Genomic DNA, 19,412 nt, shown 5'->3' with positions numbered 1-19,412 from the left:
GATTGAACAACATCGGGGAGAGGCTACAACCCTGTCTTACTCCCTTCCCAACCACTGCTTCCCTTTCATGTCCCTCGACTCTTATAACTGCCATCTGGTTTCTGTACAAATTGTAAATAGCCTTTCGCTCCCTGTATTTTACCCCTGCCACCTTTAGAATTTGAAAGAGAGTATTCCAGTCAACATTGTCAAAAGCTTTCTCTAAGTCTACAAATGCTAGAAACGTAGGTTTGCCTTTCCTTAATCTTTCTTCTAAGATAAGTCGTAAGGTCAGTATTGCCTCACGTGTTCCAGTGTTTCTACGGAATCCAAACTGATCTTCCCCGAGGTTGGCTTCTACTAGTTTTTCCATTTGTCTGTAAAGAATTCGTGTTAGTATTTTGCAGCTGTGACTTATTAAGCTGATAGTTCGGTAATTTTCACATCTGTCAACACCTGCTTTCTTTGGGATTGGAATTATTACATTCTTCTTGAAGTCTGAGGGTATTTCGCCTGTTTCATACATCTTGCTCACCAGATGGTAGAGTTTTGTCAGGACTGGCTCTCCCACGGCCGTCAGTAGTTCCAATGGAATATTGTCTACTCCGGGGCCCTTGTTTCGACTCAGGTCTTTCAGTGCTCTGTCAAACTCTTCACGCAGTATCGTATCTCCCATTTCATCTTCATCTATATCCTCTTCCATTTCCATAATATTGTCCTCAAGTACATCGCCCTTGTATAGACTCTCTATATACTCCTTCCACCTTTCTGCTTTCCCTTCTTTGCTTAGCACTGGGTTTCCATCTGAGCTCTTGATATTCATACAAGTCGTTCTCTTATCTCCAAAGGTCTCTTTAATTTTCCTGTAGGCGGTATCTATCTTACCCCTAGTGAGATAGGCCTCTACATCCTTACATTTGTCCTCTAGCCATCCCTGCTTAGCCATTTTGCACTTCCTGTCGATCTCATTTTTGAGACGTTTGTATTCCTTTTTGCCTGTTTCACTTACTGCATTTTTATATTTTCTCCTTTCATCAATTAAATTCAATATTTCTTCTGTTACCCAAGGATTTCTACTAGCCCTCGTCTTTTTACCTACTTGATCCTCTGCTGCCTTCACTACTTCATCCCTCAAAGCTACCCATTCTTCTTCTACTGTATTTATTTCCCCCATTCCTGTCAATTGCTCCCTTATGCTCTCCCTGAATCTCTGTACAACCTCTGGTTCTTTTAGTTTATCCAGGTCCCATCTCCTTAAAATCCCACCTTTTTGCAGTTTCTTCAGTTTTAATCTACAGGTCATAACCAATAGATTGTGGTCAGAGTCCACATCTGCTCCTGGAAATGTCTTACAATTTAAAACCTGGTTCCTAAATCTCTGTCTTACCATTATATAATCTATCTGATACCTTTTAGTATCTCCAGGGTTCTTCCATGTATACAACCTTCTTTCATGATTCTTAAACCAAGTGTTAGTTATGATTATGTTGTGCTCTGTGCAAAATTCTACCAGGCGGCTTCCTCTTTCATTTCTGTCCCCCAATCCATATTCACCTACTATGTTTCCTTCTCTCCCTTTTCCTACACTCGAATTCCAGTCACCCATGACTATTAAATTTTCGTCTCCCTTCACAATCTGAATAATTTCTTTTATTTCATCATACATTTCTTCAATTTCTTCGTCATCTGCAGAGCTAGTTGGCATATAAACTTGTACTACTGTAGTAGGTGTGGGCTTCGTATCTATCTTGGCCACAATAATGCGTTCACTATGCTGTTTGTAGTAGCTTACCCGCATTCCTATTTTCCTATTCATTATTAAACCTACTCCTGCATTCCCCCTATTTGATTTTGTGTTTATAACCCTGTAGTCACCTGACCAGAAGTCTTGTTCCTCCTGCCACCGAACTTCACTAATTCCCACTATATCTAACTTCAACCTATCCATTTCCCTTTTTAAATTTTCTAACCTACCTGCCCGATTAAGGGATCTGACATTCCACGCTCCGATCCGTAGAACACCAGTTTTCTTTCTCCTGATAACGACATCCTCTTGAGTAGTCCCCGCCCGGAGATCCGAATGGGGGACTATTTTACCTCCGGAATATTTTACCCAAGAGGACGCCATCATCATGTAATCATACAGTAAAGCTGCATGCCCTCGGGAAAAATTACGGCTGTAGTTTCCCCTTGCTTTCAGCCGTTCGCAGTACCAGCACAGCGAGGCCGTTTTGGTTATTGTTACAAGGCCAGATCAGTCAATCATCCAGACTGTTGCCCTTGCAACTACTGAAAAGGCTGCTGCCCCTCTTCAGGAACCACACGTTTGTCTGGCCTCTCAACAGATACCCCTCCGTTGTGGTTGCACCTACGGTACGGCTATCTGTATCGCTGAGGCACGCAAGCCTCCCCACCAACGGCAAGGTCCATGGTTCATGGGGAGGTTGTGGTATCATAACACATTCAATTTCAGAACAGCTCATAAAGTGTTCAGTAATACATAGTATTTGCATATTTCATAATTCAGTGTTACTATTTATTAAAATTTCTGTTTCACTCACTTTGTTTCTGAGTCCTTGTACATTGTGGAAGTAAATTTGCTGATTGTAAGAGTCAGGAAATATTGAACATTGTTGAGAAATTTTTGGTTCTACCTTACTTGCTGCATCTGACTGGGTGGTGGCTTTTTCCTCTTCAGTCCTGTCCATTAAAAATCGTTGAATCTCGGAGGAAGAACAACAGTTCTTCTGTTGACCACCGTTTTCTCTGCTGTAGGCGTCATCTTGTTTATCGCTGCTGGTGAGACTGATGGTGGGTTGACTGAGTGGTTGCTGGCTTAACAGTTTCTGTTAAGATATTCATCTATAGAGTAGAAGGAGTTGCCAATATCAGAAAGTCTTTCAAACTCTGTTTAGACTGTGCTTTATCTGAAACCAAGTTTTTGATGGTTGCTGGTAATTTATTTAAAATGTGTGTTCCTGAATATTGGACCCTTTTTTGGACCAAGGTAAGTGATTTTAGGTCTTTATGTAGATTGTTCTTATTCTTAGTATTGATATTATGTATTGAGCTACTGATTGGAAATAGAGATACAGGGCTATTACAAATGATTGAAGCGATTTCACAGCTCTACAATAACTTTATTCTTTGAGATATTTTCACAATGCTTTGCACACACATACAAAAACTCAAAAAGTTTTTTTAGGCATTCACAAATGTTCGATATATGCCCCTTTAGTGATTCAGCAGACATCAAGCCGATAATCAAGTTCCTCCCACACTCGGCGCAGCATGTCCCCATCAACGAGTTCGAAAGCATTGTTGATGCGAGCTCGCAGTTCTGGCACATTTCTTGGTAGAGGAGGTTTAAACACTGAATCTTTCACGTAACCCCACAGAAAGAAATCGCATGGGGTTAAGTCGGGAGAGCGTGGAGGGCATGACATGAATTGCTGATCATGATCTCCACCACGACCGATCCATCGGTTTTCCAATCTCCTGTTTAAGAAATGCCGAACATCATGATGGAAGTGCGGTGGAGCACCATCCTGTTGAAAGATGAAGTCGGCGCTGTCGGTCTCCAGTTGTGGCATGAGCCAATTTTCCAGCATGTCCAGATACACGTGTCCTGTAACGTTTTCTTCGCAGAAGAAAAAGGGGCCGTAAACTTTAAACCTTGAGATTGCACAAAACACGTTAACTTTTGGTGAATTGCGAATTTGCTGCAGGAATGCGTGAGGATTCTCTACCGCCCAGATTCGCACATTGTGTCTGTTCACTTCACCATTAAGAAAAAATGTTGCTTCATCACTGAAAACAAGTTTTGCACTGAACGCATCCTCTTCCATGAGCTGTTGCAACCGCGCCGAAAATTCAACGCGTTTGACTTTGTCATTGGGTGTCAGGGCTTGTAGCAATTGTAAACGGTAAGGCTTCTGCTTTAGCCTTTTTCGTAAGATTTTCCAAACCGTTGGCTGTGGTACGTTTAGCTCCCTGCTTGCTTTATTCGTCGACTTCCGCGGGCTACGTGTGAAACTTGCCCACACGCGTTCAACCGTTTCTTCGCTCACTGCAGGCCGACCCGTTGATTTCCCCTTACAGAGGCATCCAGAAGCTTTAAACTGCGCATACCATCACCGAATGGAGTTAGCAGTTGGTGGATCTTTGTTGAACTTCGTCCTGAAGTGTCGTTGCACTGTTATGACTGACTGATGTGAGTGCATTTCAAGCACAACATACGCTTTCTCGGCTCCTGTCGCCATTTTGTCTCACTGCACTCTCGAGCGCTCTGGCGGCAGAAACCATAAGTGCTGCTTCAGCCAAACAAAAACTTTATGAGTTTTTCTACGTATCTGTAGTGTGTCGTGACCATATGTCAATGAATGGAGCTACAGTGAATTTATGAAATCGCTTCAATCATTTGTAATAGCCCTGTATATTACTTGCAACAAATTTCATCAAGGAATAAATATACAGAGAAGCAGTGGTTAGAATACAAAGTTCCTTGAACAGGTTTCTACAAGATTTTCGTGAATTTACACCATAAATGATTCTTATCACACGCTTTTGCACCCTAAAAACTTTTGATGGGTTTGATGAGTTGCCCCAGAATATGATCCCATATGACATAATAGAATGAAAGTAAGCAAAGTATTCAAGTTTTTTTTTATATCACCTACATCTGACATCATTCTCACTGCAAATACAGACTTATTTAGGTGCTTAAGCAATTCTGTAGTATACCTTTCCCAACTGAATTTATTATCAAGTTGTAATCCCAGAAAATTAACACTGTTGACCTCTTCCATCTGCATGTCTTCATATGTTATACACATGCTGGAAGGAAATCTCTTATAGGTTCTGAACTGCATATAGTGGGTCTTCTGAACGTTTAATGACAGTGAATTAGCTTTAAACCACTTATTAATGTCAGTGAAAATTTTATTAGCAGCTATTTCTAAATCTGTACTTGACTTGTTACTTACTGCAATGTTTGTATCGTTTGCAAACAAAACAAACTTAGCATCTGGCAATGTAACAGATGAGAAGTCATTAATGTACACAAGAAAAAGCAATGGATCCAAGATGGAACCTTGAGGAACACCACCTGTCATTAATTCCCAGTCAGACGAAGACTGACTGCTTACTGCACAGGTATTTCGTAATGACATCCTTTGTTTCCTGTTACGTATATAAGACTCAAACCAAACCATTTTGCAGCATTGCTGGGGACACCACAATACTCTAATTTACTTAAGAGAATGCTGTGGTTTACACAGTCAAAAGCTTTTGACAGCTCACAGAAAATGCCAGTAGCCTCTAATTTATTATCTAACGAATTATGTACATTCTCACTGTAAGCATAAATAACTTTCTCTATATCAAAACCCTTAAGAAATCCAAACTGTGACTTGGACAATATATTATTTGCACTCAGATGCTTAAGGAGGCCCTTGAACACAACTTTTTCAAATATTTTTGAGAAAGGCAGCAAAAGTGAAATTAATTGACAGTTTGATGGTATATCTTTATCCCTTTTCTTGTAAAGAGGCTTAATTTCAGCATATTTTAGCCAGTCTGGAAATGTTCTGCTGATAAGAGATTGATTACACAAATAACTTAAGACAGAACTCAATTCGCATGAGCACGCTTTGATTAACTTCATTGAAAAGTTATCATACTCACTTGAATACTTAGATTTTAAGTATTTTATGATGGATGTTACTTCTTTGGGAGATGTGTCATTTCCATTTTACTGAAGTTATTTTTAAAGACTGGTCTCAGATACTCCACCGCACTGTTCACCGAACTTGATAACCCCAAGCTGTCAGTAACAAAAATGAAGTACTTATTTAAGAAGTTTGCAGCACTACAAGCACTTGTTACCAAAGTCTCATTTATTTTTAGAGCTATCTGTTCCTCTTCCTTCGTGGCCCCACCTTTCTCTGTCTTCATTACATCCCATACAGTTTTTATTTTGTTGCCTGATATAATTATGTTTTTCTCATAATAAAGCTACTTTGATTTCTGGATTACTTGCTTCAATATTTTGCAGTATTCTTTGCAATGCGTTACAATTCTAACATCAGAGCTGTTCCTAGATAGTAGATACAGTCTCCTTTTTGTCCTACATGGTATCTTTATTCCTTATGTAATCCGTGGTTTATTTTTTTGACTTCTGTGTGATTTGAGTTACCTTTATGGGAAAACTATTTTCAAAAGTGGAGGTAACTTTATTAATGAATGCGTTGTATTTTCCATTTGAGTCAGAAGTATTGTAAACATCTGTCCAGTTCATGTCTTTGAGCAATTTCCTGAATTTCTCGATTTTTGACTTATTTATTACTCTCCTGTACTCAGATTCAATAGATTTTTTATTTTAACAAGTTTCAACATTTAACATAAGATGCTTCATGTCATGAACATATAGCCCATTTACTATTGATTTTGTGATATGAATTTTTTCCCTAGATTTGTCTACAAAGGTATTACCAGTAGCAGTCTCAGAATATTTACATATCCTAGTAGCAAAGTTCACATAGGAACTAAATTGAATGATAGTGTTACTGACTGCAATAATTGTTCACTGACAGAGCTTTTCAGTAAACCCACATTAAAATTACCAGCAGCCACTATTTCCTTGTTTTTTTTTTTTTACCATGAATGGGCCAGCAGAGCTTCCAGATTTTTTTTTGAAGAAGTGAAAATTTCCTGAAGGTGATCTGTATATACCTACTATATAAAGGACTTATTATGAAATACTACTTCTGTTGGTCAAGCTTCTAAGTGCTGCTCTGAGCAAAATTTATTGATATCAATATTCTTGAAATCAAAACTGTTTCTGACAAATGTGGCAACTCCTCCTTTCTCCATATTTTCTCTCCAGAAGTAAGAAGCTAACTTGAATCATGTAACATTTAACATATCTATACCAGTGGTCACATGATGTTCAGAGAGGCAGATTATATCAACTGGTTTGCTCAACTCTTAATTCTTCAACACAAATAAGCAATTCATTAAACTTACCCCTTATTCCTTGGATATTCTGATGCAATAACCTCAGATATTCTGATGCAGTAATGATAACTGATTTTGTGCACTGGCTGAATTACAGCAGCATGAACATCATTTTCCTGCCAATTTTTAAGTATCTCTCATTTCAATCAGAGGCTGTCTGCATGAATTGTGCACATTAAAATTTCTTTCTGGCTGTCTGTTTTATCAATGTGAATGTCATTTTCAGCCTGTCTCTGAACGTCTTTTGTTTCTGCCCTCCCTGCTGTAAGAAAACTGCTGATCTGTCACTTGTAACCGTTGGTACTTTATCACTTGTGATAGTGCCCCCCCCCCCCCCCCCCCCCTTAAGTTATCTGCTATTATCCCAGACAGTTTTCCCTTCCCTTTCCAGTTGAGGTGAAGGCCTTGCATAGTATAGTCCCACCTGCTGATAGAGTCAACAGGAACCACACTGATATCAGACACGATATCTGATCCAAGAGCCATTCCACCTCTAAATTAACTCTCCTAACAGAAGAATTTAAATGAGGCCAGTCATGGCATCTCATTGCAGAAGCTACCAGGTCACTGTCAATTGAATAATTAGGGTTCCTATCTAACCTGTTGCCCACCCCACCCATTATTACCATGGTGCCTTCCTTTGTGAAGTCTTTGCAAAGTGAACCTACATCCTCTGTTGCCTGCCCCAGACTTGCACTAGGTTAAAAAAAACTTGTGACCTGGTGACCTGACCCTGGTTCATCCTGCAGCAGCTGGCCAACACCTGTACCATGTGAATTACCTAACAAACTTTCTTCTTCTTCACAGCTTTTTCTGACTTCTTAATTTTCAAAGACTTTTAGAAAGTTTGTTGTGTCCTGCCTACTCCTACATCTATTTGTGCCTCATCAGTTTCCAACTGTGACAACAGATCAAACCTGTTTCCCACATTCACAACCACACTGTCTGGGAACGCCATATTCCTATTTCTTCTATAACCTGTCGTGGCTTCCCACCTCTCTTTTCCCTTCTCCCCCCTTGTTTCACTTTATCTAGTTCCACCTGAATGGCAGCAATCTTCTCCTCCTGTTCCACTATCTTCCTATCTCTACAGAAAATCCCACTCAACCAATGAGCCTTGTTTATTTCTCCAGTTCGCACAGCACTGTAGTCACCCACATAAAAGAAACTGCTACAACCCTCACATCACACCCTGGAACTAACAATCCTACAGCAAGTCATGCACTTCTCTCTCATGGCAAACAAATTTTAGCTTTAGTCTAAGGTAAAACAAGAATAGTTTTACCAACTACTCAATTAATATATTAAATTTCTTAGAAAGTTGTGGCCTAAAGTTTGGATACTAATTTAAAACTTCTGGAGAAACAAAAACTATATAACCTGATTGTTTACATGATGAAACAAAAAGTAAACAAAGAACTGAGCCTACACTACGAGGGTTGAAACTTTAATAGTGGCAACTATTTATTTACAGCCCATACAAAACAGATACATGTTTCAAAGTTTTACTGACCTTCAAAGTAGTCACCAGCATTGTGTATAACACATTGCCAGTGATGTGGAAGACGTAGGATACTCTTAGCAGTGCTACTTGCATGGACAGTTCGAGCTGCGCAGTATATTGCACGATGAATTTGTAACAGTACTGAAGCGAATGCTCCGAAGTGTTTCCTTCAGTTTAGAAACTGAGTTGAACTTACAAGGGCTTAAGTCAGGGGAGTGTAGTGGGTGGTATAGCACTTACCAGTCCCATCAGTCAAACAAATAAGTAACAGCTTGCACTGTACATGCTTGATCATTGTCCTGCAAAATGATGGTCAGGTCCTGCAGAGAGTGTCATCAGTTCTGCCTCTAAGCTGGTTGTAGGTTGTGTTCCAAAAATGAACAGCATAGAAACAGAAGTGATGACACTTTCTGCAGGACTTGACCATCATTTTGCAGAACAGTGCTGAAGCATGTACAGTGCAAGCTGTGTCAGCAGATTTTCTTCCCTCATTGTTAATGGTAAAAGTATGATTATATACTTGAACAGGACCACATTTAGCTAAAACATTAACAAAATCACCATTAATATTAAGAGGTCACAGCCCTGGGTCTTCGCTAATTATCAACCTCTCACAAACTGCCACTGTACTGCTTGAAGATTCTTCAGGAGCAACATCATACGTGTCAACGCTTTCGTTGAGACCAGCAGAGGCAGTAATAGCATAACATGTCTTGTCTTCACTTGCTTCCATAGTTTCTGTGGTCTGGATGGCAGAGGCAAGAGTTTCATGGCCATCATTTACAGATTTGGTCAAAAATTTTATAACATAACCTACCAGATTTTCTTTTTGCCTTTCCTTCTCTCACTCCTGGTTATGAAACTGAGCCCCAGAAAGTTTTTTTCTTTTTTGTGGTTCCTGAAACACATTTTGGGTGAAACTACTGAAATTGTTTCATGGTAGGCTACTTGGTTGAACAAATTTACAAATAAATGAAATGCTTACTCTTCTGTTCTATAATATTTTATTTTGTGTTACTGTAGGCATTTTGGAAATTATATTTATTTCCTTCCACTTCTTACACTCTTGTTGTTTCCCCAGCATATAAGTGACTGTTGAATTAAGGACGCGGTCATCAATAATGCTACGCAGTGTCTCTTAATTTTTATGAAGAGTTTACTAATTTAGGTTACAATTGGCAACAGAGCCAGAAAGGTGCAGTGATTTAGTCTCTCTAAATACAAAACCAATTTTATATGTATTAATGTAATAATGTAAATGATTATTTCTTCTGTTACCCAAGGATTTCTACTGGCCCACGTCTTTTTACGTACTTGATCCTCTGCTGCCTTCACTATTTCATCCCTCAAAGCTACCCATTCTTCTTCTACTGTATTTCTTTCCCCCATTCCTGTCAATTGTTCCATTATGCTCTCCCTGAAACTCTGTATAACCTCTGGTTTAGTCAGTTTATCCAGGTCCTATCTCCTTAAATTCCCACCTTTTTGCAGTTTCTTCAGTTTTAATCTACAGTTCATAACCAATAGATTGTGGTCAGAGTCCACATCTGCCCCTGGAAATGTCTTACAATTTAAAACCTGGTTCCTAAATCTCTGTCTTACCTTTATATAATCTATCTGATACCTTCTAGTATCTCCAGGCTTCTTCCATGTATACAACCTTCTCTCAAGATTCTTGAACCAAGTGTTAGCTATGATTAAGTTATGCTCTGTGCAAAATTCTACCAGGCGGCTTCCACTTTCATTTCTTAGCCCCAATCCATATTCACCTACTACGTTTCCTTCTCTTCCTTTTCCTACTGTCGAATTCCAGTCACCCATGAGTATTAAATTTTTGTCTCCCTTCACTATCTGAATAATTTCTTTTATCTCATCATACATTTCATCAATTTCTTCATCATCTGGAGAGCCAGTTGGCATATAAACTTGTATTACTGTAGTAGGCGTGGGCTTCATGTCTATCTTAGCCACAATGATGCATTCACTATGCTGTTTGTAGTAGCTTATCCGCACTCCTATTTTTTATTCATTATTAAACCTACTCCTGCATTACCCCTATTTGATTTTGTATTTATAACCCTGTATTCACCTGACCAAAAGTCTTGTTTCTCCTGCCCATTTCCCTTTTTAAATTTTCTAACCTGATTAAGGGATCTGACATTGGACACTCCGATCCGTAGAATGCCAGTTTTCTTTCTCCTGATAATGACGTCCTCTTGAGTATTCCCCACCCGGAGATCTGAATGTGGGACTATTTTACTTCTGGAATATTTTACCCAAGAGGACGCCATCACCATTTCACCATACAGTAAAGCTGCATGCCCTTAGGAAAAATTACGACTGTGGTTTCCCCTTGCTTTCAGCCATTCGCAGTACCAGCACAGCAAGGCCATTTTGGTTAGTGTTACAGGGCCAGATCAGTCAATCTTCCAGACTGTTGCCCCTGCAACTACTGAAAAGGCTGTTGCCCCTCTTCAGGAACCACACGTTTGCCTGGCCACTCAACAGATACTCCTCCATTGTGGTTGCACCTACGGTACGGCTATCTGTATCGCTGAGGCATGCAAGCCTCCCCACCAAAGGCAAGGTCCATGATTCATGGGGGGGATAGTAAAAATGTTATGTATTGTAAAGTCTGGCCTCAGTGGGCAGAGACAGTATTTGTGGTTATATGTTTATATGAATTGTACTTGTGTGAATGTGTGTGTGTTTTAGAAAAAGATCTTTGGTGGAAAGCTCACATGTTTAGCAGTTTTTTGCTGCTCTGTCTGTGCCCTAACATCTCCTCTATATGGTGAGTAGCAATCTATCCTTTTCAAAATATTGTCACAAGTTATTAAAGGAATTGTTTATACAGAACTGTAAAGAAAGATATAAAATTCTTGTGAAAAAGTCAATTCTAGGTCTTAAATGAATTTACATGAAAAATTATGAATACAAAAAATGATTTTGTAGTTGACAAACATTTATATATTTCATTAGTTATTTTTCAAACAACAGAAAGTTCTCCCTGGAATAATAATAATATGGAAAAGATAGATTGCTACTCGCCATATAATGGAGGCATTGAATTGCAGACAGGCCAAGTGGCAAAAAAAAATTCACATTGCTACTCACCACAGGCAGGAGACACTGAGTCACAGACAGATACTATGAAAAAGTTTGCAAAAAACTTTCAGACAAAGCCCTTCTTCTGCAGCAGAAAACCCACACACCACCACATCTGACATGCATGGCCATTGGCTAAGGGCACTAGAGCCTGACTGGTGGGCAGTTGGGCTCTGGCAGCCTGGAGCAGTGACCATGTATGTGTGAGTAGTGCTTCTGTGAATGTGTGTATGTTTTCTACTGCAGAAGAAAACTTTATCAAAAAGCTTTCAATATTTTTCCAGCCTTTTTCATAGTGCCTGTCTGTGAGTTGGCATCTCCTCCCTGTGGTGAGTAGCAATGTGTTGTTTCCTTATTGTCATTAGTAATTTTTTGATATTTACAAATAGTTGTACTTTTAAATACAGAGTGTTTACAAATGAATATCAGAGTTTTAACACTTTATAATATTTATTATATTAAACTTACAGTTATAAATGATATGCCAAATGAAAGAGCAACTCAGTTTTACCAAGAACCTTATAAATGTTCAATGTGAGCACCATTTGTCACATGTCACACATCAAGTCTATAGCCAAGTTCTTCCCAAAGGTTGATAATTGTGTCTTCAGTGATTGTAACAACAGCTGCTTCAATCCAGTTTCTTAATTCAGGGAGGTCTGCTGGTAGTGGAGGCATGTACACACGGTCCTTGATGAAGCCCCAAAGGAAAAAATCGCATGGTGTTAGGTCGGGTGAACGTGGAGGCCATGCAAAGCAAGTCCTGACATTAGGCCCCTTGTGGCCTATCCAGCACTTGGGTACAGTGAAGTTCAGCCAATGTCTAGTGGATTGTGGCGGAAACATTCCATGCTGTGCATGTGCACTGGTGCCAAACACAAGTGTTTGAGTTGCTCTTTCATTTGACATGTCATTTATAACTGTAAGTTTCGTGTAATAAATATTATAAAGCGTTGAAATCCTGATATTCATTTATAAACACCCTGTATTAATCACACAAAAACCTTACAAGGAGATAATAGTCATTTGTGAATTAACAGGTTTAGTTGAATTTGAAGTAATTGATGATGGAATATGCTTTTGTATTTGTGGAAAAGATCCAGCTGAGGATGCTCCATGAAAAATGATTGAGGCCACAAATGTAGAATAATTACACTTCATTCCTTGGCAGCTGTATATCAAAATGTGTGCGCATACTACAAAAGTTCAGAACAAACTGACTCCTAATATTGTCCTGCTGTAGAACTGAACTGCTGACCGAGAGGATGGCTAAGCAGGCCAAGGCTGGACTATTCATCAGAACATTGACTGGATGGAGTGAGGCATGACTGTTGCTGATCAGCAGAGATGAGACTGTGCCTGGGGAGGGGGAATTCAGTGTGTTTGTCCATAACTGGATTCCTGATCAGCATTGGAAGGAGATGGAGCCTTAACTGGTGGAGGCAGCAAAATCGTGGGTACCAGTGTGTGCTGTTTAATTTGCAAATGCTGAGGCTGTGATTGTTTCATCGTGGCCATGACCATGAGGGTTCTGCAACCAACAACCGAGAAGAGATGGTGACTGGGTCGATATCCTGCGAAAGTCTGTAATGGTGAGGAAATACAACCAGTGGTGGCCATTGTTGCTCTACCTTTCACCATGCTGTCCTTCCACTACCAGAATGTCAGCTATGAGTTTAACCAAGTTCACTTCAGGTTGAAATTGTTGCATGCCTACTCGCAGTACAACTACATCATCATCTGTATCAATCTGAGCATTCTTATCCATGTTGTCAGTGCCGTTTACAGTCATGTCAGAGGTTTCCTGTAGGATCCACATAAGCTTGAGTCTATTGATGGTAACAGTCATTGGTTTCACCATCAGTGAGACATCAAAATATTATTCTCCCATCTAATCACACTATTTGGGCCCAAGTACGGCGGTTACAGTGCCAAGTGAACAGTGTCCTCTCTAAGGATTACATAGTTGCAATCCTTGAGAGCTGGCTTGGTGAAGATTTTTTGTGCACCATATGGTTGGAGGGCTGTATCTTTAGATAAGTGATGTGTTACTGCTTCACTTTGGACATCAACAGAAGAAGTTCTTTCTTAGTTGGTGGTTTAGATGGCTCTGTGAAGTCTGCCAATGAAGTTAGTGGTTCACCATAGTAGGTTTCCACTAGGGACATACAGATGACTCCCTAATATGCTGAACACTTATAAAAACACCCATGGGAGGGCTTCCATCCACTCTCTTTCATAAGACATCAGAGCTGTTGATGTGTGGTTCCAGCTCTCCACTAGTCCATTGCATTGAGGGTGGTAAGTGTGGTTTGGAAGTGCTGAACACTACACAAATGACAGAGTTTGGTAAAAAGTGCTGATTCAAATTGTCTGCCTTGACCAGTTGTTATTGAGGTGAGACAACTGAAATGGAAAATCCATTTATTCATAAATGAATGATAAATGGAAATCAGGGCTCATCAACATTTTACAGATTTTTCGGGAGACACATTTTAAACATTTAATTTTTGGTAGAGCCTGTGTTTTACAAAATATTCATGTTCCTTTATGTCACGTGTTTTAGCAATTTAATTATGAACATGAAGATTCTTCTAAATTTAGCATAACACTGATAGTACAGATAATAATCACCTTTGTATTGATAACTGTGCAATTTTATATTTTAAAAAATGGCTTATTGCACAATGTCATTTCTCATAATTCTTTCATCTTAACTACAATCTAGATATGTGCATAAGCTTGGCATGGAGAACATCCAGTTCTTTTTATTTGAGTAAAAGGTTTCCTCTTCACAGTTGGTTCTGTGTTAATGTGAAAGAATTTGTGATGACGGTAAATTAGAAAAAATTATTACCTTCATATGCAGATTGTGCGAGATCAAACTGGCCATCAGGAAGAGTGGATTGCCTCCTCTGTTTCCTGTTGCTGCTGTAGATACAGACTCCAAAGTTCCATTGTAAGTGGACTGGAAGCACAACAGTGATTCTCTCTGAATTTTAATCTCTCATACTGGCCAGGATGGAAATGACTTCTTTGGATACCTCTAATCCAAGAATCCAATTATGGAAACTCCAGGTTGGAATATCAACAGTATTAGTAAAAGGGTAGATTGCTACTCAGCACAAAGATGACACACTGAGTTGCAGACAGGCACAACAGGAAGACTGTTCCATATTTTGTTTTTGACCAAAGTCTTCTTCAGACAAGGAAATGAATAGAAATTCCCACAGGCAAGCACCCCTCATGCACACATGACCACTGTCACCAGAAGTTTGGTCCAGAATGCAGCTGTCATGTTGAGTGGCAATCTGGAGTGGGGCAGGGAAGGGGGAGGGATAGCAGGGTACAAGTAGAGGGAGACAAGACCACTTTCTGATAGAGCATGCATGGACTAGAAGGAGGCATGACAAGGCCACCAGCCACAGCATCAGGAGGAAGTGTGGCAGGAAGGGGAGAGGAGAGAACAGGGAGAGGAAAAGGAGACAAGCAGGGATAACAAAAGATGGGCAGGTATGTTGGCTGAGGGCAGCATACAATGAGGGTGAGGGGATGTGAATGGGGTGGAGGTGATAGGACAGAGAGAGCACAAAATGTTAGGTGGAGGGTGTGGGGACAATAGGTTACCATAGGTTTAGGGTGGGATAATTTTGGAGGCGGAGAATATGTTGTGAGGGTAATTCCTCTCTCCGCAGTTCAGGAAAGCTGGTGTTAGGGGGGAGGATGCAGATGGCCTGGGATATGAAGCAGCCATTGAAATCAAGTATGTTATGTTCAGCTGTATGTTGTGCTACAGGGTTATCAACCATGCTCTTGACCACAGTTTGGCACTGGCTGTTCACTTGGGTGGACAGTTTGTTGGTAATCATTCCAATATGCAAAGACATAAAGTGATTGCAGGGAACACAACTTCTTCTGAGTTGATGAAAAGGTATACAAACAGATCTGATGGGCACCCGCATGGTACCCTTCTGTGCGAAACTGTTTACAGGCCATCTAAAGGAAACTTTCCTAGCCTCCAAAAACACCAAACCACTGGTCTGGTTCAGGTTCAGTGATGATACCTTCATGGTCTGGACTCTGGGCCAAAATTCTCTATCCTCATTCCTTCACAGCCTCAACGCCTTCTCTCCCACCAACTTCACCAGGTCTTCCTTAACCCAGCATGATACCATCTTGGGCGTTGACTTCTTCCTCTCTCACAACAGGAAGACTGTTACAGGCGCGTAATGGGGCCCCTTAGGGAAATGGCAGCAAGAGAGGGGAAGAAAACCAATGTGCACTCCGTGTACATACTGGGGGGAGTCATTCCAGATGTGGAAAGGGTCCTTCCGGATGCCATGAAGGGTACAGGGTGCACCCATCTGCAGGTGGTCGCTCATGTCGGCACCAATGATGTGTGTCACTATGGATTGGAGGAAATCCTCTCTGGCTTCCGGCGGCTATCTGATTTGGTGAAGACTGCCAGTCTCGCTAGCGGGATGAAAGCAGAGCTCACCATCTGCAGCGTCGTCGACAGGACTGACTGCGGACCTTTGGTACAGAGCCGAGTGGAGGGTCTGAATCAGAGGCTGAGACGGTTCTGCGACAGTGTGGGCTGCAGATTCCTTGACTTGCGCCATAGGGTGGTGGGGTTTCGGGTTCCGCTGGATAGGTCAGGAGTCCACTACATGCAACAAGCGGCTACACGGGTAGCAGGGGTTGTGTGGCGTGGGCTGGGCGGTTTTTTAGGTTAGATGGCCTTGGGCAAGTACAGAAAGGGCAAGAGCCTCAACGGGTGCGGGGCAAAGTCAGGACATGCGGGGACCAAGCAGCAATCGGTATTGTAATTGTCAACTGTCGAAGCTGCATTGGTAAAGTGCCAGAACTTCAAGCGCTGATAGAAAGCACCGAAGCTGAAATCGTTATAGGTACAGAAAGCTGGCTTAAGCTAGAGATAAATTCTGCCGAAATTTTTACAAAGGTACAGACGGTGTTTAGAAAGGATAGATTGCATGCAACCGGTGGTGGAGTGTTCATCGCTGTTAGTAGTAGTTTATCCTGCAGTGAAGTAGAAGTGGATAGTTCCTGTGAATTATTATGGGTGGAGGTTACACTCAACAACCGAACTAGGTTAATAATTGGCTCCTTTTACCAACCTCTCGACTCAGCAGCATTAGTGGCAGAACAACTGAGAGAAAATTTGGAATACATTTCACATAAATTTTCTCAGCATGTTATAGTCTTAGGTGGAGATTTCAATTTACCAGATATAGACTGGGACACTCAGATGTTTAGGACGGGTGGTAGGGAGAGAGCATCGAGTGACATTATACTGAGTGCACTATCCGAAAATTACCTCGAGCAATTAAACAGAGAACCGACTCGTGGAGATAACATCTTGGACCTACTGATAACAAACAGACCCGAACTTTTCGACTCTGTATGTACAGAACAGGGAATCAGTGATCATAAGGCCGTTGCAGCGTCCCTGAATATGGAAGTTAATAGGAATATAAAAAAGGGGAGGAAGGTTTATCTGTTTAGCAAGAGTAATAGGAGGCAGATTTCAGACTACCTAACAGATCAAAGCGAAAATTTCTGTTCCGACACTGACAATGTTGAGTTTTTATGGAAAAAGTTGAAGGCAATCGTAAAATGCGTTTTAGACAGGTACGTGCCGAGTAAAACTGTGAGGGACGGGAAAAACCCCTTGTGGTACAACAACAAAGTTAGGAAACTACTGCGAAAGCAAAGAGAGCTTCACTCCAAGTTTAAACGCAGCCAAAACCTCTCAGACAAACAGAAGCTAAACGATGTCAAAGTTAGCGTAAGGAGGGCTATGCGTGAAGCGTTCAGTGAATTCGAAAGTAAAATTCTATGTACCGACTTGTCAGAAAATCCTAGGAAGTTCTGGTCTTACGTTAAATCAGTAAGTGGCTCAAAACAGAATATCCAGACACTACGGGATGATGATGGCATTGAAACAGAGGATGACACGCGTAAAGCTGAAATACTAAACACCTTTTTCCAAAGCTGTTTCACAGAGGAAGACCGCACTGCAGTTCCTTCTCTAAATCCTTGCACAAACGAAAAAATGGCTGACATCGAAATAAGTATCCAAGGAATAGAAAAGCAACTGGAATCACTCAATAGAGGAAAGTCCACTGGACCTGACGGGATACCAATTCGATTCTACACAGAGTACGCGAAAGAACTTGCCCCCCTTCTAACAGCCATGTACCGCAAGTCTCTAGAGGAACGGAGGGTTCCAAATGTTTGGAAAAGAGCACAGATAGTCCCAGTCTTCAAGAAGGGTCATCGAGCAGATGCGCAAAACTATAGACCTATATCTCTGACGTCGATCTGTTGTAGAATTTTAGAACATGTTTTTTGCTCGAGTATCATGTCGTTTTTGGAAACCCAGAATCTACTATGTAGGAATCAACATGGATTCCGGAAACAGTGATCGTGTGAGACCCAACTCGCTTTATTTGTTCATGAGACCCAGAAAATATTAAATACAGGCTCCCAGGTAGATGCTATTTTTCTTGACTTACGGAAGGCATTCGATACAGTTCCGCACTGTCGCCTGATAAACAAAGTAAGAGCCTACGGAATATCAGACCAGCTGTGTGGCTGGATTGAAGAGTTTTTAGCAAACAGAACACAGCATGTTGTTATCAATGGAGAGATGTCTACAGACGTTAAAGTAACCTCTGGCGTGCCACAGGGGAGTGTTATGGGACCATTGCTTTTCACAATATATATAAATGACCTAGTAGATAGTGTCGGAAGTTCCATGCGGCTTTTCGCGGATGATGCTGTAGTATACAGAGAAGTTGCAGCGTTAGAAAATTGTAGCGAAATGCAGGAAGATCTGCAGCGGATAGGCACTTGGTGCAGGGAGTGGCAACTGACCCTTAACATAGACAAATGTAATGTATTGCGAATACATTGAAAGAAGGATCTTTTATTGTATGATTATATGATAGCGGAACAAACACTGGTAGCAGTTACTTCTGTAAAATATCTGGGAGTATGTGTGCGGAATGATTTGAAGTGGAATGATCATATAAAATTAATTGTTGGTAAGTCGGGTACCAGGTTGAGATTCATTGGGAGAGTGCTTAGAAAATGTAGTCCATCAACAAAGGAGGTGGCTTACAAAACACTCGTTCGACCTATACTTGAGTATTGCTCATCAGTGTGGGATCCATACCAGATCGGTTTGACGGAGGAGATAGAGAAGATCCAAAGAAGAGCGGCGCGTTTCGTCACAGGGTTATTTGGTAACCGTGATAGCGTTACGGAGATGTTTAATAAACTCAAGTGGCAGACTCTGCAAGAGAGGCGCACTGCATCGCGGTGTAGCTTGCTCGCCAGGTTTCGAGAGGGTGCGTTTCTGGATGAGGTATCGAATATATTGCTTCCCCCTACTTATACCTCCCGAGGAGATCACGAATGTAAAATTAGAGAGATTAGAGCGCGCACGGAGGCTTTCAGACAGTCGTTCTTCCCGCGAACCATACGCGACTGGTACAGGAAAGGGAGGTAATGACAGTGGCACGTAAAGTGCCCTCTGCCACACACCGTTGGGTGGCTTGCGGAGTATAAATGTAGATGTAGATGTAGATGGCTCTATCTGCACCTCTGTCCACATTAAACACACCAACCACCAACAGTACCTGCATTTCAACATCAGCCATCACTTCTACATCCAAAAAATCCTTCCCATACAGCCCATCCATCTGGGTACGGCACATCTGTAGTGACAAGAGCTCCCTTGCCCGTAATCTGAAGGTCTCACCAAGGCTTTCAAAGA

The sequence above is a fragment of the Schistocerca serialis genome, chromosome 9, assembly GCF_023864345.2.
Source record: "Schistocerca serialis cubense isolate TAMUIC-IGC-003099 chromosome 9, iqSchSeri2.2, whole genome shotgun sequence".
Taxonomy (NCBI): Eukaryota; Metazoa; Arthropoda; class Insecta; order Orthoptera; family Acrididae; genus Schistocerca; species Schistocerca serialis.
The sequence above is the reverse complement of the archived record's forward strand: the minus strand, read 5'-3'. Positions refer to the sequence as shown.